Source organism: Megascapheus bottae, chromosome 6 (genome assembly GCF_031878675.1).
Source record: "Megascapheus bottae isolate mThoBot1 chromosome 6, mThoBot2.hap1, whole genome shotgun sequence".
Taxonomy (NCBI): Eukaryota; Metazoa; Chordata; class Mammalia; order Rodentia; family Geomyidae; genus Megascapheus; species Megascapheus bottae.
Window position 1 is genome coordinate 40,431,948 of NC_143514.1, and position 16,440 is coordinate 40,448,387.

General features: G+C 36.6%; 1 protein-coding gene across 1 annotated transcript in view; it reads right to left on the reverse strand.

Annotated features, from left to right (window-relative positions):
- Pde4b (phosphodiesterase 4B) overlaps window positions 1–16,440 on the reverse strand; it is a 495,117-nt gene that overhangs the window by 452,052 nt on the left and 26,625 nt on the right. The window contains exon 2 of the mRNA XM_090334674.1: window positions 2,453–2,573. The gene's annotated coding sequence lies outside the window, so the exon portion shown is untranslated. The remainder of the gene's footprint in view (window positions 1–2,452; window positions 2,574–16,440) is intronic.

The following is a 16,440-nucleotide window of genomic DNA, read 5'->3' on the forward strand; positions in this document are numbered from 1 at the left end:
TGTTGTATTTTTGGTTGAGAATGTTAGGTAGCATAGCCATTGTTGAAGGCAGGTTGAAAATTCCTCACAAAACTAAATGTAGAACTACTTTATGGTCCTACAGTATTACTCACTACTCACGGGCATTTCTCTAAGTTGCCTCAGATAGCCAAGATGTTCTGTGCCACAAATGTGTCCTCGGCCATTGTTTTGTTCCTGCCACCCCACATGCTCATCTACCCAGTCATTATTCCACACTTTTCAACTTTAATTATTCTGTAAAAACATAAAGAAAGGAACAATCCAGAATAGCATTTCTCTCATAATAAGTTGACAGGTTTGTTTTTTAGTTTTTAATCACTGATTGATTTTTCTTGTATGTTATCCTAAAGACTATTTTTCCAGCCAAAATAAGCTTTGGAGATAATTTGTATTTGAGGGACCCTCTCAATGATATTTTACATCATCCTGACAATAAAATTAAAAATTAAAAAATGCCTCATGCCTTAAATAGCTCATATTTTCTTTGAACATTTTTCTACTCAGTTCTTTTTTTCCAGACTGAATCATTGGATGCTATTTTGATTCATTGTATTAGCATTGTCAATACTAATACTGTGAAGAAAATAACCATAAGTCAACTAAATTTCTTTAAAGTTATTATCAAAATACAATTAGTTAGTCATTAAAAGCTGAGTAACTTTTAACATCTTAAGAAAATAATCATTTTAAAATTCAACCTGGTGTTTGTTGAACATGATATTTCACTTAACTATATTTTATTTTAATCTGTGATTTTAAATAGTTATTTGAAAATATGCTGTATTTTCCTTTGTCTAATCTAGAAGAACTTACATTTTAATTTTGTATCTATTAAACTTTTCTGTACTTCTCATTATATAAACATATATATGTATATATTTATGTATACATTATATATACAGATGTACGCACAAACTTATTTTAAACCAAAATCCTTACTATATTTGTTGAAGAACAATGCCCCTAATAAAAATATTTATTAACTCAGTTTCAAGATTAGATTCTACCACATAACCTATTAAGTTCAGTAATTATCTTTACTTTTGAAAGTAGTGTATATAAATTTCATATTGTAATATATACACACATTTGGGGGTATTGTGTATATATATGTATGTATACATATATGTATATAGCAATCTATGCACCTTACAAAGGAACTTTAATCTTTTTTTAATATTTTTATTGTAATTAATAGAAGGGTTACATTACATTCACCAGATAGAAGGTGCATTACTTAATAATCATTGCTACCTCTTCTCATGTTTTCCCCCTTCCCTATCCTATTTCAAATAAACAAATAAACACATATACTATATATCAGATCACAAGGTAAGATACTGTAACAACATGAGATAACCAAGGGACAAAAAAAGAGATGAGAAATAACATAGTATATGAAGAACTTTAATCTTGAAAGATAAAAGCAAATAATAGAGATTTTTGCTTAAGCAGTTATTTACAAACTCTACAGTATATATGTTATATGTTGTTGTACAAATTCCTAGTTACACTCAGGTTTCACAAATAAATTATCTCCTTATTATAACCTTTTTTTTCTTTTTCTTTTTTGCTAGTCCTGGGGCATGAACTCAGGGTCTAAGCACTGTCGTTGGGCTTTCTCAATGCTAGAGCTCTAGCACTTGCACCACAGCATCACTTTTGGCTTTTTGTATGTATGTGATATTGAGGAATCGAACCCCAGTCTTCATGCATGCGAGGCAAGCACTCTACTACTAGGCCAAACTCCCAGCCCAGTGCAACCTTTTAAGTTCATCATCCAACACAAGGAAATTACACAAATCATTCATTAGCATCAGATTGTTGTTTGACTTTCATAAAATCCTTCCTTAAACCTGTTTTTTTTTTTTGTAGTTGTTGATTTGTTTGTTTGTTTGCTTGTTTTGTCAGTCATGGGGCTTGAACTCTGGGCCTGGGTGCTGTCCCTGAGCTCTTCAGCTCAAGGCTAGTGTTCTACCACCACATTGAGCCACAGCACCACTCACAAATTTGTCATTTTTAAGAAACAAAAGTTCAGAATTTCATGAATTTTTAGTAGTAAAAGGAGCCTTTCCAAGCATGCACATACACAGGAATGTTCTTCTGCCTTTCTTATTAAAGGAAAATGAATGTAATCAATTAGGAAAGCCATCTCCCAGGCTATGATGAAGCACTGACACTGTTCCTGCTTTAAAGAAAGACAAATACATGTGTATACACACACACATACACACGTGCACACACACATACACACACAACACAAGTACCCATATATGTAATGACCTACTACTGCAAAGAAGAATCTCTCGTCCATTGATCAGTTTTCTGGATCAAATAAAGACATTTTAATAATATTGACTTGTAAGTCTAAATGTTAGTCTTAGGGCTGAAGTTTAAACTGATTAATCCAAATTATTTCTAAATTACCTACCTTATGAAGCCTTTAAAGCATACTGCTGCTGCTGTAGAATGTATCTTCATCTAATCTTTAATGTCATCCTCCACAACCAGGAGACAATTAAATTTCTTTTCGCTGTGTACTTTTTGTTGATCTAGAACACAAAAATAAGAAAACACGTTTGTGAAGTGTTTTGATTGCGTCAAAAAAAAATAATGTCAGCTCTGCAGCGCTTCACAGATTGTATACTGAGATTTACCTGGGAAGAAGTATATTTCTAGTTTAAAGGGAAAATAACTTGAAAGGAGATGAAAAACAATCCTTTCACCCAGCTATGTACACTTAGTTATTAAACTAAAGTAATATGCATTTCTATTTTAGGACAATGTGTTACCAAGTAAAAGGGGAAGAAAGACATGACAAAGGTACACTACATTTGACATGCTCAAATTAAAATCCTCTCCTGTGGGGTTGTTCTCAGTTTTACCCTCACTATCATGGTGGCACTCAGGTTGCTAGCTCATCTAGTATATTAGAGACAGCACCCTTATTCTTGTAAATCAGCTTTGGAATCTGCTACCTCAGAATATGTATCCATTTACATAGCTATGAAGACTGTTTTGTCCTTTATATGAATGAGTAGATTGTCTAGTATATATAAAGAAAAATGCAAATCCTACACTACTGGCTCATCTGTGTAATCCCAGCTACTCAAGAGGCTGAGATTTGAGGATCATGGTGCAAAGCCAGCCTACCCAGAAAGGTCCATGAGATTCTCATCTCCAATTAAGCACCAAAAGAAGCCAAAAGTGGAGCTGTGGCTCAAGTGATAGAGCACTACCCTAGAGCAGAAAACCTCAAGGACAGCACCCAGACCTTTAGTTCAAGCCGCATGACCAGCACCAAAAGAGAAAGAAAGAAAAAAAAGGCAATTTATTGTGTGTGGGGGTGTGTGTGTGTGGGTGTCTGTGTGTCTGTGTGTGTGTGCACACTTGGGCCTGTGCTGGTACCAAGTCTTGAACTCAAGGCCTACTCTTGCTTAGCTTTTTCACTGATAGTTGGTGATCTGCTACTTGAGCCACAGATCCATTTTCCACTATTTTCTATTTGGTTGGAAATAATAGTCTCTTGGTTGTCTGCCTAGGTTGGCTTTGAACCTTGATCCTCAGTTCTTAATTACTAAGCAGCTATGATTACAGAGTGAGCCACAAGTACCTGGATTACAAATTGATCTTTATACATATGTGTCTAGGATATCTATCACCATGAAAGCTTAATAATTACTGGTCCTGGCTGACATTTAAGACTGAGAAGTATGCAGTAATCAGTTCCACCAACTGGGTTCTTTATATTATGAACAAATAATACTCGAAAAATAAAAAAGAAACTGTCCTTTCTGAATTCTGAAATCCTCTTTTAGAATCAGTAGGTTTTGTTCCTTCAACTCCTATGCGAACTGTAATCAAAGCCTTAGGACTGGTTTACAACAGTACAAACAGCTTCAAACAACATTTTTGAAATGTGACCGAACTAGTCAAAATGAAGTGCCCCTAGTGGCTTCATTAAGATATCCATTACAGGGGCCAGGAGTTTGGCCTAGTGGTAGAGTGCTTGCCTAGCATGCACAAAGACCCGGGTTCGATTCCTCGGTACCACATACATTGAAAAAACATGGAAGTGGTGCTGAGGCTCAAGTGGTAGAGTGCTAAGCCTTAAGAAAGTCCAAGGACAGTGCTCAGGCCCTGAGCCCAAGCCCAGGACTGGCAAAAAAAAAAAAAAGATATCCATTACAGTATGCATTAGCAGTACTGAGACCTTTCAGTAAATCATACAAGATGGTTGGTGTGATCTGCCTTCAGTTTTGCTTACCTATCCTCTCCTGAGGATCAGCTAATTGAACTTGACCATTTCACTTTAGATTTCATGTGGTCGACTTTAGAGGATTAGGATTTTTCTGAGGTAAACTGTTCCTCTCTTTGCCCATAAAACCAACACTGCTGCCTACGTCTACTTGTACTAAACACCACAAAAGAAGGAGGAAAAATGTCAAATTTTCTTCACAAACTTGTGAATGGCTCTGTGTCTAGAGAAATGAGGGGGATGATTTTGATTTGCAGACTGAAGGGTGTTAGATGCCATTTCTGACGCATTGTCCCCATGAAGCAGCCAAAGCAGGCTGTTTCCAGAAAGCAATTTTAAACTCATCTAAACCTTCCCACTCGGGCTCCATCCTTGTTTCCTCTCATCAGGTTTCTTTCAAAATTCCTGCTTGCCCTGCTATGAGTAATCTACCAATTTATCCAGAATCAAATATTTCTGAACACTGACTACAGTGAATATTCCAAGACATGAGAAGGGTATCAATGTATGTGAATTAATGCACCTTCTATCTGGCAAATATAATGTAACCCTTCTATTAATTACAATAAAAATATATGAAAAAAATAAATAAAATCTGTATCCTTATAGAACCTAAATTCCAGGGACAGAAAGACAGACACAATGGTGCACCGGTGAATGTTGCACAGCAGCTTTCCAAGGTGAGGCTCTAGCTCATACTACTTGATAATTCTGCATAGTCAAGTGAGAATTTCTCATTGTTCAGTGGTCAGATGACCAGAAATCACTTCAAGCTACCAGGGCAACTCCACAAATGGAGAACTGAGAGAGACATAGACAATAGAAGCCACTTTATAATGTATCCACTACTCAGATTTGGTAATTACGCTCATGAACATAATAGCAAAATATAGTAAACTGAATGTGGTGAGTTTTAAAGATTATTAAGCTGCTTTTGTTTACATAATATATGTTTGTATAATTTATGTGTTAATAATATGTGTGCTTAGCAGCATAGAAATATCCAAAACTTTAAAAACTATTCTTTCTCAAAGTCGTTTCAACTTTTCCCATAGAAATATTTTTCAGTTTGACCTCTGTAAAGGTTTCTAAGAACGTAATCTCTTTCACAAACAGATGCCCCCACATTATCTTATATCTACCTATTACAGCATTTAGAATTGGCCAACTCTTTAACAAAGATTTCTGGTTCCTTTTAGAAAACCTTATTTAAAATCTAAAATCTTTTACTGGACTCCCTGAAAGAATATTGTAAGAAGCTCTGGAGCCCTTGATAACTATACGGCCTATGGCCTCTGGCTTCAAATCTGTAAACTACTATCTTGGGTTACAACCAGCCTTAGCAATTACTAAATGTGTATCTTAATAGTATCAATTTATATTACTCTGTGCATTGTGTCTGCTCCATGTAAGCAATGTTCAGGACTTATTTCTCACTGTAGCTACTTCTCCCTCTCTCTCCAAGTTATATTTGTTGTTTGGCCTGAGGCCTCATTTCCTTTATGGAATTTCTAAGACATTATTAAATTTCAGCTTGTCAAGATTTATTCTTGTTATAGGGGTAGAACTGGTACTTTTTATATAGCTATCACTATTTTTAGTTTTCTATATTTCCAAGCTTAAAAGTTACCCTCACACTTGCTACATACCTGCAAATACTGGAAGGCTAGAATCATGGAAGGTTAGAATATTGTCTGTTCCTTCATTTCTTCTATTTGTCTCTTTTGAGATTTTTCTGTTAAATACTCTGAGCTGTTTGTTCTACATGAATTTCAAGTAGTACAAGCTTCTGAGCCTCATGTTGCAGAAAGTCTTGCTAAAGAACAAAAAATGGCAAACTGCAATCCATGTGCCAGATACACACTGTACCTTATTTCTGTAGAATCCATGAGCTGAGAATAGATTTTACAATCTGGAACAGGTATAAAACAAAAGACGAACAAAATATCCAAAAGTGACCATACATGACTGCCACATCTTTAATTACACACATTTACAAACTATACTTAGCCTTTTACTGAGAAAGCCTCCTGCTTCTAGTTCTAAGTTTAAAAGGATCATATTTATTAGACATAGCTAATTTAACTCAATGATCAGGAATATGGTAACATGGACAAAAAATTATAATAATTTAGACCATTAAGGCCACATTTCAAAGAAGTATCAAAAGATTTATGGGTGGGTCTAGCTCCCAGTGGCAACTGTCCAAAAGAAGTTCCATGAATCTCTAGAAAACGTGGCCTTTTAAGGAGTAAACCAATGCATAAGTCAAGAATGACTGTTAAAATTAGCAATTGGAATTTGGAAAGGATCAGCAATTCTTTGGAAAAAACAGGCAAATCGTCCATGTAGATGAGTATAGAATATCTGATGTTAGCCCAGATGTAAAGTCTGACGCAATTTGAATATGAGTCAGATTGCCATAAAGATAAGAATACCATCACTGTAAAATTATTCACAAATGTGCCAGAAGGATGTTGTATATAAAGAGAATCCTTGTATATAAGAAGTTGTTTTTTAAAAAATCTTAAGGAAAAATACCAATGGAGACAGCTGCTCTCATTTCAAGATAAGTGAAAATGCTACAAGATCTTATTGATATGATAGATAGATATGATAAATAGATGATAGATAGATAATACATAGATACATAAATACAGTTTCCAAGTAGGTGATTTCCACTTCACAATTTCATTCATTCAACAAAATATATTATCACCTAGTATATAAAGGCCCTGAGAGCAGGATGCCGTAATCCCAGCTGCTCAGGAGGCTGAGATCTGAGGATCACAGTTTGAAGCCAGATTGGGCAGAAAAGTCCATGATGACTCTTATCTTATATTTCTGTAATAACTACTTAGAAAAAGCCAGAGATGGTATGCTGGGTTTGAGTGGTAGAGTGCTAGCATTGAACAAAAAAAAAAAAAAAAAGACTTGGAGACAGTGCCCAGGACTGGCAAAACAAACAAAAAACAAACAAGGCACTGAAATGGTAAGGGAGGGAATGAAAGACTGTACATTCATAGTTTGACAATCTAGATAACACAATTATAATAATGATACCAGGCAAAAGTTCAGAGGAAAAAGAAATATGAAAAGAAATACAAAGTGTTACAACAAAAAGAGTGATGTTCCAGTTTGGAGTTGGGATTGGTAGGTGAGGAGTAAAACAATAGCACACATGGATTGTCCAGCATGTATGAAAGAAATTGTGGTGTTCATCTTAAGGTTAAATAGATACCGCGAAGGTAAGTGGTGCATTTAGACTTAGTACTTAAAAAGATGGTAACTATGAATCTAAGAGGCACAGATGAGCAGCAGATGTTGACTATAGATAATGGAAAGTTACCAATATTTTGATATTTAAGGAGTAAGATGCTCAGTCAGAACTGAGATTTAGGAGGAAGATTATAAATCATCCTAAATGAGGAGGTAGACGCTTAGAGATTAGTGAGAGAGTTTAACAAATAAATGAGGTGGTTGAAGATGCTCAGGGCATGAGCAAGTACGGATCTGGTAACACTGAGGAAGAAACAGAAGGACCAGACATGAGGGCTGTTGCTTACTCATACCATTGGCTGCTCTTCTGGAATTTTTTTAAAAATGCAAATGAACAAGAGACAATAAGAATTTTGCAGGAAAGTAAGAATAGTAGGTGAACATATATATTCAGTCTCATTCTTTGCCAGAGAAGTACAAATGAAAATCACTGACAGAGATAGAGGCACAGCTCAGTAGAAGAGCACTTGCTTTGCACGCAGGAGGCCCTGGGTTCAGTCCCAAGAATACCATAAAAGGAATAAATCACTATGAGACAGCAATTCACATCCTGGATGAAAAGTACAAATAAAAACTTGAATAATGTCCTGCTCCATTTCTACTTGCATAACAAAAGCACAAACTAGATATTTTATAAATAATAAAAATGTATTCTGCTCAGTATAGAAGCCTGAGTAGTATAAAATCAAGGCATTGACAAATCTGGTGCCTTGAAAAGACTATCTTTCCCTATTCCAAAATGATCCCTTGTTGCTGTGTTCTCCAGGGAGGACAAAGTCTGTGTCCTTACTTGCCAGAAGTATGGACTGGGTAATGTTTTTAACATACACTGATCATCCCCAACGCAAAAAGATGGATCCTCTTTCCCCTGTGTATCCAGGGAGGGTTTTCAAAAGGAATATTTTTTAAAGGATTCATAGGTGACTCTTGTGTATTTTAGGGATGAGGATCTGGCAGGCAAAATGGGCAGATATCCAATATGAAGTTTTGTTAAGTAAGGAGTATAAAATAACACTGTTTTGAGCTTCACTTTGTAGAAAGAGAAATGAGCACCATTAATCAAAATGGGAAGTCAAAAGGAGAATTGAAATAGGGCAAAGTGCAGACCAAATACCAAATGCATTTAAGGTACAGTAAATGAATAGAGCAAGTGGTTTTTTCTGTTGGGTTTCATAAAAATAGAGACCTCAAATCTGTCTAAAGACCAGGACTTGAGAAAGTGGATTCCCTTAGACAGTGGTTTGTGGTGCTATGAATTGCTATGCAGATCCTATTCTACTTTCCAGGAAACAGTAGCAAAACAACTGGATAGCTTTAATACTGAGGAGTTCTTCAATAAATGACAACAGGATTAGAACACCCCAAACCTCCAGTCTTTCTACCAAGGGGTAGCCTTATCTGAATTTGAAAGGATGGCTGTTGCTATGGTAATAACTCTCTTTAAACAAGGGGGTAGGGAGGAAAGAAAGCACCCTGGCTGTTTAAAGATGACACACCACTTTAAGCTTTCTGGGGGCAGCTTGATGTTCCACTGTGCCTGACCACACTGCAGTCATGTTAGAGTCATCATAAGAGACAGAGTGACCGGTTTCCCGCCCTGCACTCTTCTCTCCTCAAGGAGAGATAGGATTTGCAAATTAAAGCCAGTAAAGCTGGGAATTCTTCAGGAAGATTCTCAGTAGTAATCTTGACCTGAGACTCCCAGGAAAGAAATGTCCTCTACTAGGCACCTCTATGTAGCATTGTTAAACCTGATTTACCTGACTGTAGTAATTTGGGTCTGGGGGACAGAGGAAGTTCTTCAAAGACTTGCTCACTCTCCTGTGGCAGATGGAACTTTGAGGAACTTGGACCCAGAGGAAGGAGGTGGGGTCACTGAAGAGGTGGGTGGTCAAAAGGGGTCTTGGGAACTCAACTACTTCCTTTTCTGCTTCCCAGTGCTTAGAATGAGCAGCTTGGCTTTATCACACTCCCCATCATCATATTCTCCCTCAGTAGCAACGGAACCACTGACTATGTTAGTTTGTTAAGTTAGTTTGTCTCAGGTACCGATCACAGTGACAGAAAACCACCAAACAGACATCAATATGTTATCAAATAGTAAATCATCATTGACTTAATTCTACTCTTCTACTATCACTTTCCCTGTTTGGTAGAAAGAGCTAAAGGTGGATAGACAAGTGATGATCACTGGAATTATTTCAAACAATGCCTCAGCAGCACTACTAAGGTCAATAACATATACACAGTACTACTTATTAAATAAAACACCAACGTAAATATTGTAGTCTCCCTCAATAACCAAAGAAAGGAAGAACCAAAAGGATTTCATTTCCACCATAATTTTGAAATAACCTAGGGCCATTTTATGTAAAATCTATCCTTTTTGCCGATTGTAGATTTCCTCCTGAGGAAATACACGTCACCCTACCAAATATCTTGTGCTCATATGTCATTCTGACCACATACAATCTAATCTCCTGCGTGAGAAAACAGTCATCTAATGAATGTGCTTTCGTACTTATTTTCACCAGAAATTAAGAAGGTTAAAATCTCAAAAGAATGCCTAAGTTGCAATATTTGAAATCACATTGTTTTCTAGAGCCAATTACTAATATTGGTTTCTGCTATTATCTATGTCCATTCAGAGTTTGAATCTAGTTTTCATTTTTAAATATATTTCCTTCATTGTATCTAGAAAATGGAGAGCCACCCCCACCTGACTGGATTACAAAGAGAAAAGATCTCTGTACATTGAATATGGATTTTGCCTGCAATCCTATCCCTAATCTCAAAATGTCCTACAAAAAAACTATTATTACTATGATTTCTACTTTTAAAACTTAGTTCTCTGAAAATTTTTATGGATTTATCTATGTTTGGGGAAATAAAGCTTGCTTTATTAAATGACTTATGGAAATGACATGACCTAACAAAATCTTACTATTGACCATTTTTATTCCCTAAATAACTCTTTTATTATACTTGTCACTGTTTTATTTATGATTATTTTTAACACAACATGCCTCAAATTTACATTGCCTTCTTTTACTCTGTCCTTATATTTTCTTTAACTCCTTTTATGGTCATGGCAACTAGCTCTCTGCTATTTATAGGGAGATACATTAAAAACAAAGCAAAAATAAGAGAGAGTGGGCAGAGAAATGATATTAGCAAGTACTTATACCTAGTGATATAAATACAAAGTCTTTTGGAGTGTTCTCTAAAGTTAGGTTCAAGGACTACAGCTAATGACATTAAATCATGCACCTATCAAATTCTGAGAACTTGGACAAGTATAGGTTGGAGGATAGACTGTGGTAAGCAAAACACTTAGGCCCCTTGTATGGTACATTTGTTTTGTCACCTATTTCATTTTCCTCCCTGGGTCCCATCATTATTATACAACAGCATATGCACCTACCATCCTGTACTTAATTCTTGTATGTGACTTACTTTACCCAATCAAACCGAGCAGACTTGAAAATTCATTTTGTGGCACTATGTCCCCTCTCCTTTTGCTGGGATAAATAAATGGTAATGTTCCAAATACAGGATGCTTTATCAAACAGATCCCAGAATGAAATATAAGGGTGGCATGATAGCAGCCAGTTCATAAGGAACACATAGAGTAAGAAGTTGAGATTTAATAGAAGCCATTGAAATTTCATGCCAGGCTTTCATGTGTTTACAAAGAAAGGTGCAGATGTTAAACATATAACTACAAACACAATAAGCATAACATCTCTAACTTTCAAAGCATTTATCTGTAACATCCATTTCCATAGGTTTTTTGCAAGGATTAAAACAAGGCAATGTATTTAAGGTTCTTAGTTACATAAGGAGAACTTTAATACAATCAATAGAAGTGTTAAATACCTGCTATATGATAAGCCCTTATCTGGTTGAGGATTACGGGCTTTTGGCTTTTGAGGGTTTCTAATAACTATAGAAAAGGTGCACAAACATGACTAAAGATCAGAGTTCTTTACATGTAGTGCTGAGAATACTAAAAAGCAACAGATAAACCTCTGCCAGATAAAAGTAACCTCATTAAAGGTAAAGGTTTCTCCAAAGTGCAGGTCAGTAGCAAAACTGAGGAGAACATTAGAAAAACTAACAGATACAGAGAAAAATAGTTTAAATATAATTTAATAATGCTGCAGAACAGAATGCAAATAGACATTTAGGTGGAATCCTAGAGAAGAAGGGTACAGCATGCCAGGTTGGGTACTAAGGTACAAGAAACAACTGGAAAATTTTAAATGGGAAGATACTACAGCCAGATTTATATTCCAGAAACATTCCTGGGAGGCTGAGGGTGGACGAGGTGAGAACTGGGAGGAACTAGAAAGTTGCAAAGGATTCTGAGAGATCTGAGGAGCACAAAGCCCAAGATAGTGACAGCTGAAGTAAATCTAGCCTCCTTTTCTGTTAACCAAAGCCAATGGGATTCTATACTTTCACCTGATACAAAAGAAATCTTCCAGGTTAATCTAGAGAAGCATTTTTCCCAAGAGGAACACATTCCCAAGAATGAATGTAAATTGTCCTTATAAAATATAAATCAAGGAACACAATGCACATCAACCACACACACACACACACACATACACACACACACACACACAAACACAAACACAATTGTAGAATGTTTTTGCTTTGATAGTTAAGGCTTAATTCTTTCGTTTTTAAATTGATTACTTAAGCCAAACAGAAATTTCCTGTATTCTTCTGCTACCAATAAAGTCTAGATTATTGTTGACTTTTTTCATTTATTATTTTTATTTGTAGGAGGACTTGAAACAAATCTTAAATGTGTTTTCCTTATTCCCCTAAATATGAATCATTCTAGTAAAACCAACTTAACTATACAAATGAAACAAAGTAAGGGGAAATTAGCACAACCCAAGAGCAAAGGTTGGGGGGGAGAAGGAGGGTGCAGTCCATATGTAACAAATGCCATATGATTCATCTGCTTAGAACCGCCTCTCCAGAAGGCAAGCACAAGGACCCATTTTAAGAGGATGTTTCCCCCCAAATATCTGAGAATGTTTCAATTTAAAGCTTAAGGTTAAAAAGAAAAACAAAACCCACACAACCCTACAAACCACCCAGCCATAACCACCTTCCTAAACCCATCATAGGAGTTCTTTTCATTTTATAAAAAGATTAATAAAAATATTGAAAAAATTATTTTTTCATCTTACATTTGTAAAGATAATAGAAGTCAGAAGTTTCTTAAAAAAAAGAGACTAGAAACTGCCCTCCAGTTTCCACCCCTGGTGCTGAGGGTCAGCAGGACTAGAAAGCTTAGAGCTGCTGGTAGAGGATGGGAAGCCCAGCCCAGAAATCAGAAAAGAGAGGAGCAGGAGACTCATGGGGAGTGGTCAGGAGCAACTCCATGTGATACAAGACTGCACAGAAAGGGGAACACACGGGGGTCAGAAAGGCCTTGAACTCCTCCTTGACATACAAAACTGATTTTTACAAAGATACAAGCAGTTTGGTCCCAAACTGAGGTGAACACTTCAATGCTTATTCACATGCTTTTCTCAAGAATCAAAGTTGCCCAAATTAAATCTTTCTGCTAATACTACATATCTCAAAAAAGAAAAAAAAGCAGGGGGGGGGGAGAGTAGGGTAAAAGGGCTTTTAAAATCAGGACAAGAAGAGATAGGAAAAAAATCAAATTAGCATCCGCTCCAAATGAAATTAAGAACAAAACTGTTGGTCTCTATAAGTAACAAACCAAATCCAAGCATCTGCATTGTTCTCCCTCCCTACCCCAGTCCCTACCACACACCAACAAGAAACAAACACAGCTAGAGCCTGATGGATGGTGTTCTGATCAAAACCTGGGCCCAAACCCAAGCTCTGTAGCAGGCAGATCTCCTCCATTCAGTGGGATGCAGCGCTGGGAAGCTTTCTGCTGTGGAAGGATTCTGGGGGGCTTTTAAGAGTTAGTTGTATCTACAAATCAAAACCTCCTCTGCTCTACCTTTTGCTCTTAAAGTCAACCTTCTCCAAAGAATGGAAACAGAAAAGCTATAAATCTATCCTAGCATAACAGAAAAGTCTAGCACCAGCAGGGCATGGTGGCTCATGCCTGTAATCCTACCTACTCAGGAGGCTGAGAGCTGAGGATCAAGGTTCAAAGCCAGCCTGATCATAAAAGGACCTGAGAATCTTATCTTCAGTTAAACTCTATAAAATGAAAATTGGGGCTTGGTTCAATGGTAAGGCAGTTGAGTTGAAGAGCTCAGGGATAGCTCCTAGGCTGAGTTCAAGCCCCATGACCCACAGAAAAAGAAAAACAAGATAGAAAGATAAGACTAACACCTTCTCTCTGACTATTGTCCTGGTTATCATTTCTCTGATAAAAAATGACAGAATGGCCTTCCACATCTTCTGTATGGTAGGCATTATGATAATGCTTCTTCCATTGAGCTTCTCTTTCCACACAGTGCAGTCTCTACAAGACAACTATTTTTGTAGCATATATAGTAACCACAGCTCTCAGAATTAGGCCTCAGGGGCAAATCTAGATATAGGAGTAATTATATACTGATATTGTCTTTCCAGGGTATTTAAAAAAATATGCTAGCTTTTGTTCTGTTATAAAAATGCTTTTCATGGAATTTTACAAAAATGCTTTGTATAAAACTTATTTTGTTGAGGGGCTGGGAGTTTTGCCTAGTGGTTAAAGTGCTTGCTTTGCATGCACAAAGACCCGGGTTTGATTCCTTGGTACCACATATGTAGAAAAAAGCTGGAAGTGGTGCTGAGGCTCAAGTGGTAGAGCTCTAGCCTTGAAAAAGTCTAAGGACAGTGCTCAGGCCCTGAGCTCAAGCCCAGGACTGGCAAAAAAAAAAACAAACAAACTTATTTTGTTGAGAGAAGCTGCTTATGAAATGGATTAAATCAAATACTTGGGACTGTGCTTTTCTTTTATCTAATTGAGGCCACATCATACTCATTTTCCCAATTTAAGACATACTCAGCTTTAATCATAAGTAGCACAATATGCCTATACTAGACAATAAGACTATTACTTGTATTGCTATTATTAAATTCATTCATGATCACTGCCTCAGATATTATCCTAACATTGAAATTGTGTATAAAACATTTTGTGGTATAGATAACAAGTGGTATTATGTATTTTGAGAAAAATACACCAATTTACATTTTATTCACAGTTGTAAAGGTCATTTCACTATGAAGTCTTCAATGTATCTATCCTCCATTAACCTCCCTGAATTGCTTGATTTATTTTTGCTTTAACTTGTATTTAATTAATTACTATGAAGGATTGATATACAATCAAGCATTTATTAGATGTCATGGTTTGGGAGAATTATTCATCACACTCATCACAACCCCTCTTTTCCTTTGCAGGACTCCCCTTTCCCTCAACATTCACCCCTTCCGGCTCTCTACATGTTTGCACACACATGCTCATACATATACCCAAAGTAAATTAATAATCACAAAAACATAGAAACAATAATTGTGCTGATTTTAAAAATATAGATTTCTTAATCTGAGAATCTATGATTCATATCCATAATCTTAGTCAGTCAGCTGAGATCTGAGAATCCCAGTTTGAAGCAAATCTACTTAGGGAGACTCTTTCTTGTCTCTATTTAACCACTGAAGAGCTGGAAATGAAGCTATGGATTAAGTGTTGAACATTAGTCTCGATCAAAACAGCAAAAGGATAGCACCAAGGCCCTGAGTTCAAGCCCCCATACCACACACACACACACACACACACACACACACACACACACACACACGCACTAGCTTTCAAAATGATTAGGCTCATCTAAAAGAATAGTCAAAGCCAGGCACCAGTGACTTATAGCTGTAATCCTAGCTATTCAGGAGGTTGACATCTGAGGATCATGGTTAGAAGCCAGCCTGGGCAGGAATGTCTGTGAGACTCTTATCTCCAGTAAGGCACCAAAATAGCCAGAAGTGGACATGTGACTGAAGTGGTAGAGTATAACCTATGAGCAAAAGAACTCAGGGACAGTGCCCAGTCCATTCCCTGAGTCCTAGGATGGACACAAGAAAAATAAACAAACAAAAAATAGAATACTCATAGTTTGACAATAAATAGACCTACCAAGATTTTTCCACACAAACAAAATCGAGAGCTAAGCCATCCATGTTTGACTTCTTCCTCCCAAATCGTTAAAATCAGGTAGGCAAATTCTTCTCACTTAGAATGGAAAGCACAAAACTGGGGACATTGCCCCAAGGTGTTAGCTGAGATACTCTTACAGAATAACATGTGGCAGATAAACAGGGTTCCTTTCTTACATAGCATATACACAAGTTCTTTCACTGCTTGTCTTTAGGTCCTTGGCCAGTCTATCCTTCAGAGGTTTGGCATTCTTTTTTTTTAATTTAATTTTTATTGTAATTAATAAAAGAGTTACATGATATTTGCCAGATAGAAGGTGCATTAATTCACATATATTGATACCCTTTCACATGTCTTGGTCCCCATTACCCTCCCCTTCACCCCCCCCCCGTCTTGGTTTTCCCCCCTTCCCTATCCAATTTCAAATAAGGTTTGGCATTCTTGTTGCTGACTTGGAACTCTATTTGATTTAGTAAGGATAGAAACTGTCATGAGCACACAAAATGTTTTTCCTCTAACTTAAGGTTTGGTATAAATTTAATTGAGCAGAAACTCTTAATTATCTCAAGAACTTGTTGAAAAAGCAGAGCATTTTGGAGTTGCCATAAACACTTAAGCCATTCCCACTTATGTTCTCTCACTCTTCCAGCCTCCAATCCCAGATACCATATTGCATGTAATTCCAGTTTGGCTTTTAATTTGTGTTGTCCTTCTTTTGGATTGAAAG